The following is a 15,729-nucleotide window of genomic DNA, read 5'->3' on the forward strand; positions in this document are numbered from 1 at the left end:
CCTGCATGTAGCCTTTTAGGAAAGCAACCGAAATGGTAAAGAAAGGCGTGGGGGCTGCCTCCTTCCTCCCGCCGCCTCTCAGCCGGTCCCGCCGCGTGTCCGCATTCTTCTGGGCGCATCTGTGGAGCTATTAAGTGGGATAATCCCTCTGGCCTTTGATACATTTCTGGACATGATTATTTCATTACTCGCAGTATATCAGTAGGATCATAATAAAAAGGACTTCTGACAACCTGCCAAGAGTTTTGTGGCCTTGTAAACACAAAAGTGCTCTAATAAAATTTTATTAAGTGTTAAAAAGTCATAAAAAGTGAAATAACATAAACTACAAAATTTACTGTCCTCAGCAAATGCTGAAAATATCGTCCACAGTAAAATTAAATTAGCATGTAATAGACAGAGAAGCAGTGTGGAGTGGATTTAAAAGAGGATCCAGGGAAAATGACACTGTAACCCAATCTGGGTCACGGGGATTTAATTCGGATTCTTCTCCCTAAATGTGAATAAATGTGCTGATTACAGACAAGAGCTCCGGGGTTATTGGAGTCTCACACATTGTCAATACTTTGGGAGAAATAATATATTGCAGATTGTAATGAGCGGGGGAGCCCGAGCGAGCGCGGCGCGGAGCGGGCTAGGGGCAGGGCGTCCACTAGGGCGCGCTGCGAGACCGGGAATCCCCGCCCGGCGCCCGCGGGGCCGCGCCGCCCCAGCCGCGCGCGCACGCCTCGGCCCTCGCCCCCTCCCCCGAAATCATATTTAGAGGGTTTTTTTCTTTCTTTCTTCATCCCCCCCCTCCTGTGACATTTTCTCCAAATCGGATAGTGAAGTGTAAGTCGAGCTTCGCCGCAGGCAACCCTGGGTCTCCGCCTTCAGACTCGGGGTCCCTGAGTGGGGTGCGCTGCCCCAGCGCTGCTAACCCAGGGGACGGGGTGGGATCCCACACACACACACCCCCACCCAGCCGAGCGCCGTGGGCCCGGCCGTTCCACCAAGTGAGGCCGAGGAGCGCGTGAGGCCCACGCCCGTCTCGGGCCGGGGCACTGGTGCGCTCCGAGCACGACGGGTGGCCGGCCTCGCGGCGGGTTCAAGTGCACGCCCGGGGTTGGAGCCCGCGGCTCGGCGAGCGAGTTCTCTCCTGCTCAGCCCCCTCTCCGGAGTTCAGTGTGCCCCGCTGCTCCTGGGACCCCCCTCTCCCAGCCCTCCCAGTCGCGATGAGCCGGCGGCCTGGGGCGCGAACCCGGGCGCGCTCCACCCCGGCCCCAGCCCACGGCGCGGGCCCCCCAAGAGCAACGTGGAGGCTCCGCCTGGAAAAGAAGTCCGACTTCCTCTCCGCGCTGCTCTGGTGCGATCTGGAATCGGCAGGAAATGGCTCGAACACCCGTCCCGCGCCTTTGCAGTCAGCTCTCGCTTTGCTGAAGGGAAGCAGCTCCCACCAAAGTCTTACCGCCCCCTCCCCCACGAAAGACCCGCGCAGGTTTGTAAAGAAGGGTGCGAGATCTGAAAAGTATTTGTCTTCTAGGGAGAAAGATGTTGGTGACGGAGCCCAATGAAAGATGGGGTGCTTTTTAGGTAGAGATGATCAGTGGGCCACATCTTGTTTTGCAGTTCCAAAATGATGCAAACGCGGCCAGCTGCGGAGTCAGTATTAGGAGCGTATTGATGAGAAGTTAGTGAAATAGGAAATAAATGGGAGTGACATTTCGTGGCATCGTTTTTCCTCCCGGATGTTCAAGGTTTTAAGCTGCATTTAACAATTAGCTACATTCTGCCAGAAAGTAAATACTAAGCAAACTGGTTGCCGAAGCTCAGAAGAGGTAAGTGCAGCTTCCCATATAAGACCTTCCAGTTTCCTGTTGAGGCTTGCACAGGTTACTGGGATGAGGATACCTGATACTTGTGATTTGACAGATGGCAAGAACGTTTGATTTTGATGTGGCAAGGTAATGTTTAAAGCAAATGGAGCACCCAAGGATCTTTTTGATAAAGTAGTGTTCACTTCTAGCCCGAAAGAAATGTAACTCATTTATAGTGGTAGTTATAGCCCCATGTTTTAGATTTTTTTTTTTTTTTGTTATAACACACATGAAAAAAAAAAAGCGGTCTTTTAATAATTTTTTTAAACACTGTCTATTGTCATTTGCGAAGTATTGAATTCAAAATAGCCTGGATGGGATCATTGGAGTTAAAAAAGCAAACAAGTCCATTTAACTACGGTTTGACATTTGCTAGCCAAGGCTTTGAGAGCTACTAAAAACAGAATTAAAAGAGGAATTGAGCCATTCCCTGCAAACAGCAATTGTAATGTGGTCAGTCAGTGTTGCCTTTGAAAACGAAGGCCAAGTATGTTTATGGAAGTACGGAAACAAATATTTTACTGCATAAGATTTTCTCAGTTCAGACTAAAAGTTTTGTATTTAAAATTTTATGATACACATTTTTTCGTTCATTTATGAAGTCCAAAAGGAAACTTTCTGTGTTCACATTTCAGATTGAAGTTCATCTGTCCTTCAGAAAAAGTATTTTCATAACTACTAAAAACACCATCATGACTAGTATTTTTAATTCTCTTCAGGTAGATATATGACTGGTGTAATTTTTTTTTTTTAAACAAGATTAGTACAGCCCTATTCAAGGAGTTTAGGGGAGTGAACAAGGTTTCCAAACCTGTGAGTGCATCTGTGTAAAATGGTAAAATCAAAGATTGTTGTAAGGAAACTTGGGAATTAACACATTTTAAATGAATATAAAAACACTTTTGAGAGGGGTTCTTCCCCACTATTTCTGTTTTCCAGAAAAAAAAAAATCAGAGACTGTTTTCCATTCTATACATCTACTATAATCAGGTGTAAGAAAAATTATTACATAACAACAGGTCCATCAAGATGGTGGATATTTTGAATGTATTACGAAGGAAAAAGAGCATCTTGGCCTTTGGTATGTTGGAGGTACTTGAAAAGGCAAGAAGCTTGTAGAAATATTTTACTACTGAAATCAACAAGACCATTAAAATGTGCAAGTAATTATATTCTAAGTGGCCGAGAAGTATTTTTTCCAACTGCTTTTGAAACTTGAAAAATTTTGTGTGTACTTTAATTAGTACCTTTGTTAAATGTTCCAAATATTTTGTTATATGAGCTGTATGATGGAACTATTATTGGACTTTGTGGTTTTCCTGTGTACATGAACAGTTAAGAAATGTTTTATTTAAATCTTCTCTTATATGTACCATGGGATAAATTTGAACATGTACCCTGTTGGAGTAAAGATCAACCCAAGTTCATTTTTCTCTCCAAAACCTGACATTGATCCTGATCTCACAGTTTTTATGTACACAATCTGCTATTGAAATCAATTTGGACGTCCCAGTTTGTAGGGAAATTTTAAGACAGTGCAAGTTTTCCATGGAAGAATATATATTAAGGCAGGAACTAGCTAATAACCAAAATTAAATCAGGAGCTGTGCTTGTAGCGTTCACTCATTTGGATGATAACTTTTAAAGGTAGTTTTGCACTCAGGAAGGATTTCCTTGTGCTCTGTATTTATGTATATCTAAAGTATGCTACCCTGCAGTGTAAAAACTCAATAACCAGATAGCAAATTTATGTATTTTGAAGGTAACTAAGGCCAAGGCTATGAGGAGCAGATTGGCTCCAAGAAAGAAAGCGAGCATTTAAAATTATATTTTAAAATATAAACTTAATTTTAGTTTCTGACAGAAATCTTGTGGCCAGCTCATCAGTTTTCCAGATCAGTTTTAAAGCAGCATGTAAAAACTACCTTTTCCACATTAGAAGTTCATATTTAAGTTTCCTTAGCTGCAAAATCACTCTGAAACAGAGTGTTTTATGTTAAGGACCGTTCATGTGTTGGTCCCATTGATTACATACGAATGTATAAAAATCTTGTTTAAAGACCAGTAAAAGTGAGGAAATTCCAAGTCAAGTTGGCTAATTCCATTCATAATTCATCCCGAGTGCCTGACTTAAGAAACTTGCAAACAGTTTATAGCTATACATACAAAATCGGTTGACTTGCTTTGTAAGCGGGGAAGCAGGGTCAACTTTGACCTCCTTGTTCAGAGAGGCTTAAGTTGATAAAAGTATGGAATGTAGGTTAAGCTTTTCGGTTACGCAGGAATTTTCCAATCTCACCCTTTTTTTTGATTTTCACTTTTTGAAAATGTAAACAGGGAAGGACAACTTTTGTGCTCTGAAATGGGATTGACTTTCACCCACCCATTTCCTTCCCGCTTGCACATTTGTTCAGTAATACCTCTGAGTGCTGGGAGAGCGAGAGGCCCTGCAAGGAGAAAACAGCATGCACCGTAGCTCTGTCCCCTTCAGCCATGCCTACCCCCAGCCCTTTTATTCTGAGAGAACTGGACGCGAATTTAGTACTCCTATTAACATGGTTCAAACTGCTGCATCTGTGGCCATAAGTCCTTTTGGGGATTGGCAAGAAATCCCTGGAGACTTTGCGTTCTGAGTGGGGGTGGGGAGCTACTGGGGAGTCCTGTGCCTTGATAATGGGGAGCTTCTGGGCTGACCTTCAAACTGAAGCAATCATCGCTCATTTTCCAAGGCTGCACCATAGGCCAATGCCTTCCCCGAGTTTTCATGTTCAGGAAGACATTAAGACATTTTCAGAGTTTCTTAAACATTCTGAGCTACTGTAATCTTAAACCAGACGAATTTTAAGAGTGAAAACTGGCCCAGAGAGAGTCTTTACATAGTAACCTCAATCTGATGTGAACTCCAGCGACTTTTTAAAAATAAGGTCTTGAAAAGGTGGGTTTCTGGTGGAAAGGCTGCGGTCTCCTTAGAGTAGGGATCCTCGAGACCCGTTAATATCCACCAGACACGCTTCATTAAACTGGAACAAACATGACTCTGAATCACCGGCTCCCCGTTTTCCTGAATGTAGGTCATTTCGTGTCCTTACAATTTAACGTCCGAAGGGATTTCCTGTCTTTGAAGTGTAGCACTTTGTCACCTGTTTGGATAGGCTCCCTAAAAGTAAGGGCTCTGTTCCTACTTTGCAAGACTTAGTGACTCCATGTTCCCTGGCTGGAGTTTCCCAGATCACTGAAGGCCGCGCACTGCAGGTGTGGGTCTTTCCTTTACAAGTCGGCGCCTGCAGATCCCATATTCCAGACTTCATTCCTCTAGGTCAGAGCCTACGAGAAAAGCCCGGAGCCATCCACTCACCTGGGTGAGGCCATAAAGAGGTAAGCTTTCATAATGAGGAGCCATCTATCAAAATTCATAGCTTCTGAGAACCGGAATAACTAGTGCTTAGGCATTAGAGTCTCTTGCTAGAGCAAAACACAACAACTGGGGATAAATGTGCCACAGTGGGCGACACCCATTTAAGTAACGACCCACGTACAAATGTGCTTTTAAAAATGTATTATTTTTACCAAAGAATGCATATTACTTCATCACCTTTTAGTATATGGATCCTACAGTTAAATATTTTTAGCGAAAATTTGCATATTTACGAGGAAAATGCGATTCCCGTTGAATAACGTGTTAGGAGACGGCCATGAATTGATTCTAGGAACTGCAGGTATGCTTATTTTTGCCAAACGATGCAACATGTGCCAAACCTCTTTATAAACTATAACACACCCTGCGAAGGAAAAGGTATTTGTGTAGATTGAAATGACCATTTAGCCTTAGTATGTCCACCAACTGATCTGTTAGTTAGGCACATCCACCAACGAATCACTACAAAGACTCAACTTGTTCTCTTTTGGAGAGGTTCACTACTTGTTTGAAAGCTTGGGCACAAATCAGGCATCTTCACAGTATCCCTCACCAAGAGTGTTTTCATGTGAATATTAAGTAAACTATCAGAAGTTGACACATTTGGGGTGCTTTCTTTTCAGGGAACTGGATGCTTGTATACATGAAATTAAGACCTTTTGGTTAAGTAAGAGGGAGAAAATCAAGATAGATTTCTACACAGCTCCGGTTTAAGGTCATGATCAGAGAAGAAACTGAGCGTGCCTAAAGGAAGGAGTATGGGGCTAAATATGTATCTGATTTTTTTCATAATGAATGGAAATGCAGTTTTGATGTCTAGACATTTTTCTTTAGGTGGGTATTAATCACTTTGATCCATTTGATTTCTCGGGAAGAAATTGTAGCCGTTGTAACTGAGTCCATCCTACTGGGTTGCTTTCTCACGAGTGGCATAGGAATCGTCTAGAAAGAAACATCACGTGCACAAAGCATCCACCCAAGGGGCACACCTCCCTCATCTCTCACAAAGCAAATGGTAGGCTGTCCAGCAGAGGAAGTAGACTCAGATTCATGCACTTGTCTCATGTTTTTGGTGATCTTCTCCCTGGTTCCTGCTCTTGGTAACTGTAAGCCAAGTGTGTGTGTGTGAGTATCAGACGGATTCTCTAGCTCCCAAATGAAAATTCTGTCTTTAGTCACACACTCCTGCACCTTTCACATGGGGAAAATGTTCCAATTATTCCTTGATTACATCACAGATCATATGAGAGCCAGACGGGTGGAAACAGGGTACAGAGCAGCTGAATATCTCTGCAAACTCGGAGCACTTAAAAATACTTTGAAGACACACAGCTGCTCTCTCTTTTTTTAATTGTTTTCAGTAAAACTCCAAAAACCCCACAATGTGTACCTTAAAAGCATCAGGAGTATTTTAATTGGGTAATAACCATCCATATTTTCCTTCTGATAAAAGGATTTAAGAATGAAATTTTATGATGATTATAAACTGTAGTACTGACCCAAGGGACAAGAACAATTATGAAAAACATGTCCTACATATTTGGCGTGATGTGAATTTAGACTTTGAAATCATTCATCTTAAAGGCTCCAGCAACTTATTAAAGCTTATAAAATAATATTCACATAATGACAACAGGGTAACTTACAATCATGATTGAGATGATGTCATCAATATTGCAGTGGGGCTCCTCGCCAGAGACTGAAGCTGACTTGGTCTTTGCCCCTTGGGTTTCTGATAAAACTAGATATACAATAAAAGAGGTCAAAGACGGTAACAGATTTTGTGTATCCGAGATCCCCTTTTGGTCAATGACTGTTTTACAAATGCTTTTAGCACATCATATCGTTTCCCCTTCTCCCCCTCCTGTTCTCTTCTCTTTCTTTCTTTTTTTTCTTCTCTCCTCCAGTTAAAATTACCAACCACGAGAAGGAAAAGTGATTTTTGGAAAACATGAAACATTGGTGAATCGGAGTCTGACTACTAAATTTGGGAGTGGATCTGGACAAAATGAAAGTTTACATCTAGCAGCTGAGCAGCTGAGGATGAGTTCGGCTCACGTGAACGTGAATCCCCAGGTGAGGGTAAACCACCACACTTAACCCAGCTTCAGCCAGGCCCCAGGATGAGAGTCCTCTCTGAGGGCAGGAGCATGTCTAGCTTTGAGTCAGTGCTTGCTGCCAGCCCTCCTGATACATTAATTCTCACAATAACCCTTTTCTTTTTTTTACATTTATATTTATTTTTGAGAGAGAGAGAGAGAGAGACAGAGCGTGAGCAGAGGAGGGGCAGATACAGAAGGAGGCACAGAATCCGAAGCAGGCTCTGGGCCCTGAGCTGTCAGCCCAGAGTCCGATGCGGGGCTCGAACCCACAGACTGTGAGGTCGTGACTTGAGCCGAAGTCAGACGCTCGACGGACTGAGCCCCCCAGGCGCCTCTCTCACAGTAAACTTTCTGAATGAATTCAAGACCGCTAGGGAAATTGCCAGATTTCCACGATGTGGGCGAGAACGGGCATGCTAAGTGGAGGGGCTGCCTGTATCCGAATTTGTCTTAAGCCCAGCCCTGCAGAACCCCAGCACTTCTTCCTCAGACACGTATTCTATGTTAGCAGAATTAAGCCCTTTCGAGTATACATGTAGCTGTAAGTGGCTTGTACCACTGAAGTATTAGTACTTTTTAGCATGACCTGCCTCTGCTATGATGATAGAAAATAGCCAAAGATTTAACCTCTGCCCATGGGCCTGGGTTTTGTTCCAGCTCCGTTGTGTGACCTCTGGCAGGTTACTTAACCGGTCTGAGCCTTGGTTTCCTCACTTATAAAATGAAGGCAGTGACACCTCTTTGCAGTATCAGTGTATTAAGTGACCTAATATTTGTAAATCTGGAACACAGCTTGCCGTCAGTAAATACATATTATAGGAGTTGCAAGGAAAAAAACACGATTGAATCTTTGATCTCGCCTTTTCGTTACCTAAAATTTTAGAGATTGTTCAAGAAAAAAAGGGCAACTAAATGCACAGGTATAACACTAGCATCTGCTTTCCACCCAGAGGCATAGCCCCGACCTCAAACTTGAGATTTCAGTGTGAAATCCCATCATAATCTGAAGGAGAAAAAAAAAATTTTGAACACAAAAGAACTTAATTCTTTTTACTCCAAGTGATAACCTTTACTAGGCAACTCAGGTTAAAAACTGACCCACAGGCCTTGAAGTACACTGTTTACCTAGAGAAAGGAAAAAACAAGTAAGGGAAAAGTGTTTGGGGTCTATGGATAACCCAAGAATGGCAAAGCCCGTGCAGCTTTTTTCTGATTTGCATTTTACACAAATTCTTGCGGGAAGTGGCTTTTATATGCCAAGTTTCCTTCTGTGGTTAGTTTCTATGGGCACTTCATGAACTCCTGAATGTAAGGACCTGGAATAGAAATACTCACACACCTGCAGCTAGCGTGGTATGATTGGCATCCCCATCGTGTTGTCACTGACACACAAAATAAACTTAGGATAATTGCTGCGTAGCTTAGGCAACAGAAGACCTACAATAACTGTTATGTCTGAGTGTATTGTAACAGTCTGACAAACCGTTTGATCTACTCCAGAAATAGAGCTGTTCCTACACGTGTCATTCCATTGCTATCCTTGGATAGCAAAACTAACCGTATTGAGGTTTGTGGTCATTATGTTTTTGGCCACACTTCACTGAATTTTGGGCTTGAGATCTTACTGGATATCCTTGTGGCAACTGCCTAGTTGGGATTTGAGATTTGCTTTTAAACTTTGGATAGTCTGTCTTTGCTCTTTACAAGTGCCCAGTTGTCTAAGAGGACTTTCCAATTTTTTTTTTCTTGATTACACTCAACTAAATTATAGGCAAATAATACCTCTAAAGCTTAGTTTTTCCCCTCTGGTTTTCCCTGCTGAACTACATCCATATGCCTAGATGTCCTCACATCTAAAGTATGACTCCAGGGGCGCCTGGGTGGCTCAGTCGGTTAAGCGTCCGACTTCGGCTCAGGTCATGATCTCACGGTCCGTGAGTTCAAGCCCCGCGTCAGGCTCTGTGCTGACTGCTCAGAGCCTGGAGCCTGTTTCGGATTCTGTGTCTTCCTCTCTCTCTGACCCTCCCCCATTCATGCTCTGTCTCTCTCTGTCTCAAAAATAAATAAACGTTAAAGAAAAAATAAAATAAAGTATGACTCCATAAAGAGTCATTCTAAGATTACAAATTAAAATATATATTCAATCACCTGGACCTAAATCAAATGGTACCTTTTGGAAGACTCTGGTTTGTTCTCATCCTTTTGTAGGTCGGTGGGGAGAAGGCGGGTGGGATGTGGGGTCCTCGTTTGTAAGGAGAGAGCATCCTACTTGGAGTAATAAAGGATCAGGTTATTCAAGAAAGTAGAGCATTAAGAGCTAAATTTTGTGGTGCCTACCTCAGTGCTTTAGGAGATCAAAGGAAAGAAATACCAACGAGGACAGGAAAAGCTAGGAAGGGATTCTCCAGAAGAGATGGGTTTGCAACTGTGTTTGGGGAAGGTGGGTGGCTTTGGGTGGATGAAAAGAACATATCCAGTAAGGGGGACATAGTGGGTGAAAAGTGCTGAGGCAGGAACGAGCTCAATATGTTCCTAGACCTGTAAGGATTCCAAGTGTGCCGTGCTTACTAGTCTTTTTGTCCAGAGACCGCTAGTTTTCCCAGGGACAGATTTGACAGTCTGCGCACACAGAGGTCTACTTCATTTTAGCTTTGTGTCTTGCTTCTCTCAGATCCGGTTAAAATGCTATTCTGGATTGTGTCCTTTCCCCGCTTAAGACCCGGGCTTGGCTCTCCATTGTTCAGTCTCCCTTAGATTGCTAGCAAGGCCTTCATGACCTACTCCCTCCCCACCTTGAACTTCGTTGCACCTCTGGCCCCTTCTTGCTCCTCCCAACCCAGCTTTAAGCCACCTGGGACCCACCATATTCTCTTTTGTCTCTGACTTCACATTGTCCCTTCTGCAGGAAGACCAGGTGAAGGCTCCCCCGCCGTTTGCTCTCACAGCTCCCTGCAGGAAGCATATTTTGTCTTGATTTCTTGCCTGATATCTATCTTTCCCACAAGACTATAAACTCCTTGCAATGAGAAACCATGTCGGGTTGATCATGAGTGGCCAGCACAGAGCCTGCTCACCGCCCCCCCCATCATTTATTCATTCAGTCAAAAATCCGTATTAAACACCATACGCCAGGCCCCAATGCAACGGGGAGCAAAATAAGCAAAAACCCTCTGTTTTTATATTCTGCTTGGGAGAACAAACGCCAAAACTAGCTAAACATAAAATACATACAATGTATGTATTTATAGGCTAGCATAAACGCGTAAGAGAAAATAAGGCAGGAAAGGAAAACAGAAGTGTCTGGTGTGCAAGGAGCTTTAAGTGGAGTGGCCAGGGAAGGCCTCCTGAAGACCGTGACGTTTGAACAAAGACCTAGAGGAGGTGAGGTGGTGAGACGTGCAGATACTGGGGAGGAACAGGCGGACTGGGGAAGGAGTAGGTGCAAAGGCCAGGACTGGTGTGCCCCAAGAGCATCCACAGGTCAGTGGGCTGGAGAGCAGAGAGCAAAGAAAGTAGAATGTGAGGTCAGAGCACGAGGACAGTGTGGGAAAGACATTAATCATGGGTATAGGATTGTTGCTTGTTGCTGCTATTACTTCCTATAAGCACTTTGGATTGGGAGACCCAGAGAAACCAGGCTGTGCCTTTTCTGCTTTAAAGACTATTTCAATGACAATTTGGATGATTTACAACATGGAACAAAGCTCCGCTAGTAAGCCAGTTGAGTAAAAAGATACCAACCTAAGCACCCCCTGAAGGTCTTGAGCAAAATGCAGAAGGACCCTATGTGACATTAAGGGGCACCTGCCCCCAACTCGTGTTTTGGTTGGAGATTTATGCCTGGAGGTGAAAGAGCATGAAAGTTGGTAACTTCAGTTACCAAAGGGTTTGGGTTTAGAGTCCTCCCTTTACAGCAGAAGGCAGAGGAGTGTGTGATTATCTAATGACAACAATATAGAAAATAGTTGTGGTTTGAGTTCCAAGAACTCAGTTTTGGGAAGCCTTGTTCTTTGTCTTCTCCTCCTTTACTTAGCAATTAAGTAACTCATTTTATCAGGTGACACTCAGCACCATAAGGAATGAAATACCTAGTCACTCTGAGCCCAGGACAGGAGTTTCAGACATTCCAGAAAGGGAATGGAAGGGGAAGAAATTCCTTTTTCAAAATACCTCTCCATGGCTGCAGACTGCAAGGTTCGTAACGTGTGGGGGTCATGGCAGTGCCTTCTGTGCAGGACACCTGGCCCAGCCGGCCGTGTGGAACGTCACTCAGCACGCCCGAGGGGCTCCCTCACCGCCCGCGCTCCGCCAGCACAGCCTGCACACCAGCCTTCCTTCTCTCAACACTTGGCTGCCAGCCATCTGGCCCCCATGACCGGAGCCTCCCAAGCAAAAGGTACACAAGAAACGGGCTGAATGCATACCACGTCTTTTTCAAAACTGGCAAACTGGTCATGAGAACAGCCTTCCAAGCCTTAAGGCTTGGGTTCAGCTCTCTCGCAACAAAGAAAAACAAATCTCTGTGTTTGTCCAGAGTCTAGAACACATCCAAGCCCTCTGACTGCCGTAGCACACAGGACATGGCATGGAGAACATAAATGCACCAAAGAAACAGCACTATAGAGAAAGCTATTGGTGCTCAAGAACTACATAACAGGAAGGAAATGAGAAAAGACACGATATCCGTGAGGGAGGTGTTGATGCTTCTGTTCTGACCTAAGTAAGGCTGAGACAGGGTTTGTGAGGCAGACATTAGCTGCTTCTCCACATAATGTTATGCCCTTAGCATGTGATTGGAGTTCGGGGGTCTTTCTTTCTTTTCTCTGATCTCCCCCTTTTGTCATTGTTCGTGAAAGTAGCTGAGCTTCAGGTTGGCCTGAAATCCCGTGGCACTTAGAGCTACATGATCAAAGTCTGTTGTAGGCATTTGGGCTGGTGCCAACAAAGTTCAGGTTGTGCTTCAAACAGGGCTTCGGGCACCTCTCAGCCACGGGCGAGGGGCTGACTGGGTTTGATCTCGAACTGTGCGCATTTGGGGAGTCTCAGGTCCCTTGTTGATAAGCCCTGCTTGGCAGAGCTCTGCTTTAATTAACATGGCCCTCGGGTTGGTTCAATTTCCCATGTTTCAGCACCTCACTGGGTGTAACCTTATCTTTCCATTTCGTACGCATGATGGATCTGAAACGGCACAGGTGAAGTTTGTCTTTGACTTGACAGCTGGATTACTTCCAAGTTTCACAACTACAGAAAAAAAGTCCCAAATCCCAGCTCTTCCTATCATTTGGCATTTTATGGAGCAGGCGCAGTGGGTGAGATGTTAATATGGTTAGACACGCTTCCAGCAAAATGAACTTATCGCTTAAAAGTTTATGTATCTACTAAGTATAAGTGTTAGAGGCAAGGGAAATAAATGAATGATAGATGTAGTTGGGGGTGACGGCGAAGCGTCTCTGAGAAGCTTGGAAAGAGGGCAAGTGATTGTCGCCAAGCATTAACGTACTTAAATAAATGAATATAATTGAAGGAGACAACATGTTTCATTACCTTTCGGGAAGAGTGTTCAGATGAAAAAGGAGGACAGTGTCCTGAGGAGCACAAGTCCTGCAAGACGCTTCTCTAGTCAGTTTGAGGCAATCTTTGGTAGATAGTCACACGCCCCTTTTCCTTTGGTTACATTTCCATTTCTCTCAACCTTTTTTTTTTTTTAAACCATGAAACCTCATCACCACCCCCAAACTTTGTTTTTTAAATCATGCTCATTAGCATACTGAGAAACTCATTTGCAAAACATACCTGCTCTGGGACTATAGCATGGCCCAAAACACAAGGAGAGGAATCACTCCGGTAGTCTGAGACTGTGTGTGTGTGTGTGTGTGTGTGTGTGTGTGTGTATGTGTGTGTCTTGAAGTGTTATCTGTCCTTATCATGGTCCACATGGAGCATCTTCCGATACTATTCACTCTCCCTGTGCAGATTTCTAGATAATGACAGCTTCTCAGCTAGTGTGATACCAGGAAAGTGTTGTTAAGGGTAGGAGAAAAGGTATTTCTGTACCCTGGAAAGGGATATCCTTCACTACAGGTAGTCAACACCTTCACATATTCATCAGTTTCTCGTGAGTTAACGCGAGACCATGACCAGCTTTGAAAGATGTGGGTCCAGGTAATACCTTTGCCACTTACTAGATGTGTAGTTTTCGTCCTGGCTCTGTGGCTCGGTTTCTTCACTTGTATACTGGGGTTATGAAAATATTTTGGAATGGCTGTAAGTATTAAACAAGCCAACATATGCTTAGTGCCTGCCACAAATATATTTCATATTGTTTTGTTTCTATTATGATTCCTTATTTCAGAGATCAGCAGATGTCAACATGATTTTTATAACACACTAGAATTCTCTAAACAAGTTCCCCAAAAGGCCATTGTTAACAAAATGTGCATTGTTTCTTTTATTCACCATTGCAGAGATATAGCCAAGCATTCAAAGCCACCACTCACAAGTGGCTCTCATCTTGCAAAAGCCAAAGAGGTTTATAAATAGAGTCCCTACTTTAAGAATTTTACTTCCTGGGGGCACCTGGGTGGCTCAGTCAGTTAAGCATCCAACTTCAGCCTAGGTCATGATCTCGCCGTTCTGAGTTCAAGGCCCACATCGGGCTCTGTGCTGACAGCTCAGAGCCTGGAGCCTGTTTCTGATTCTGTGTCTGCCTCTGTCTCTGTCCCTCCCCTTCTCATGCTCTGTCTCTCTCTCAAAAATAAATAAACAAAATCAGGAGACTATAGATGCTGGAGAGGATGTGGAGAAATGGGAACCCTCTTGCACTGTTGGTGGGAATGCAAATTGGTGCAGCCACTCTGGAAAACAGTGTGGAGGTTCCTCAAAAAATTAAAAATAGACCTACCCTATGACCCAGCAATAGCACTGCTGGGAATTTACCCAAGGGATACAGGAGTGCTGATGCATAGGGGCACTTGTACCCCAATGTTTATAGCAGCACTCTCAACAATAGCCAAATTATGGAAAGAGCCTAAATGTTCATCAACTGATGAATGGATAAAGAAATTGTGGTTTATATACACAATGGAGTACTACGTGGCAATGAGAAAGAATGAAATATGGCCCTTTGTAGCAACGTGGATGGAACTGGAGAGTGTTATGCTAAGTGAAATAAGCCATACAGAGAAAGACAGATACCATATGGTTTCACTCTTATGTGGATCCTGAGAAACTTAACAGAAACCCATGCGGGAGGGGAAGGAAAAAAAAAAAAGAGGTTAGAGTGGGAGAGAGCCAAAGCATAAGAGACTCTTAAAAACTGAGAACAAACTGAGGGTCGATGGGGGGGTGGGAGGGAGGGGAGGGTGGGTGATGGGTATTGAGGAGGGCACCTTTTGGGGTGAGCACTGGGTGTTGTATGGAAACCAATTTGACAATAAACTTCACACATTGAAAAATAAATAAATAAATAAATAAATTTAAATAAATAAATAAACATTAAAAAATTTGTTTAAAAAGAATTTTACTTCTTTTTGTTGTGGGTCTGTGATTTTCCAGCCAGTGAAGGTCATAAGATAAGGGCATAGGTAAGGATTTGGCTAGTTAGGCTGTCACATCTTCTCTTTTACAAGACCAAATATTTGTGAGTGATGCTAAGCTGGGAACATAGAAAATCGGCCTCCTGGCCTTCCTTGGCCCTGCCAGCCACAAACATATAGTGGTATTTGAGCAAGTTGATGGTTTTTAATTTATTTGTTATTCGTTTAAAAATCTGTTGAAGCTTTTTCTTTATTAACATGCATTATGCCTTCTAATAAACAGACTCAGAAAGTGAAAAATCGACATTTAAGTTTGACTTGGTGGCATTTAGCATACAAACATTGGAAGGCCAGCAAAACAAATTTTCGGATGCAGGTCGTGTGCAATAGAAAGAAATGAGGAACCATGTATCAAGGATGGCTTATATACTCTCTTGCCACCCAGAAATTCTCTGCATCGCTGCTCTGGGTATGGAAGTGACCGGTGACTGTGACTGGTTACAACACTGATCCTATTTTCATGGGGTTCTTTTCTGTTTGGCTGACTTATAAGAGTTTCACCATCACCTGGTCCCAACATCATCACAGCCCCATCACCAGCAGGAAAGATGCTTTTCCTGCCAGGACCACTGCTGCTAGGAGAGCCAGATCTTTGGGCACAGCGAAGACTCAGGACCCCATGGCATGGAATGTGAATCCTGAACAAAATATAGCTGTGTCTTGAACCAGGAGCCATATTCTTTGTACTTGCCTCACGCTGTGAGCCACACCCAGCAGCTGCTACCAAATTTGTACACCTGTTGAAAGTTGTTAAGATTCCC

General features: G+C 43.7%; 1 long non-coding RNA gene across 1 annotated transcript; it reads left to right on the forward strand.

The window, feature by feature from the left end:
- Nucleotides 1-1,122: 1,122 nt before the first annotated feature.
- LOC144617152 (uncharacterized) lies at nucleotides 1,123-14,185 on the forward strand. Its single transcript, XR_013557253.1, has 4 exons — nucleotides 1,123-1,477; nucleotides 5,173-5,231; nucleotides 7,179-7,347; nucleotides 11,609-14,185. It is a non-coding gene; the product is annotated as an uncharacterized LOC144617152 (long non-coding RNA).
- The last annotated feature ends 1,544 nt before the right edge of the window (nucleotides 14,186-15,729 follow it).

Source organism: Panthera onca, chromosome C1 (assembly GCF_046562875.1).
Source record: "Panthera onca isolate mPanOnc1 chromosome C1, mPanOnc1 haplotype 2, whole genome shotgun sequence".
In the NCBI taxonomy this organism is placed as follows: Eukaryota; Metazoa; Chordata; class Mammalia; order Carnivora; family Felidae; genus Panthera; species Panthera onca.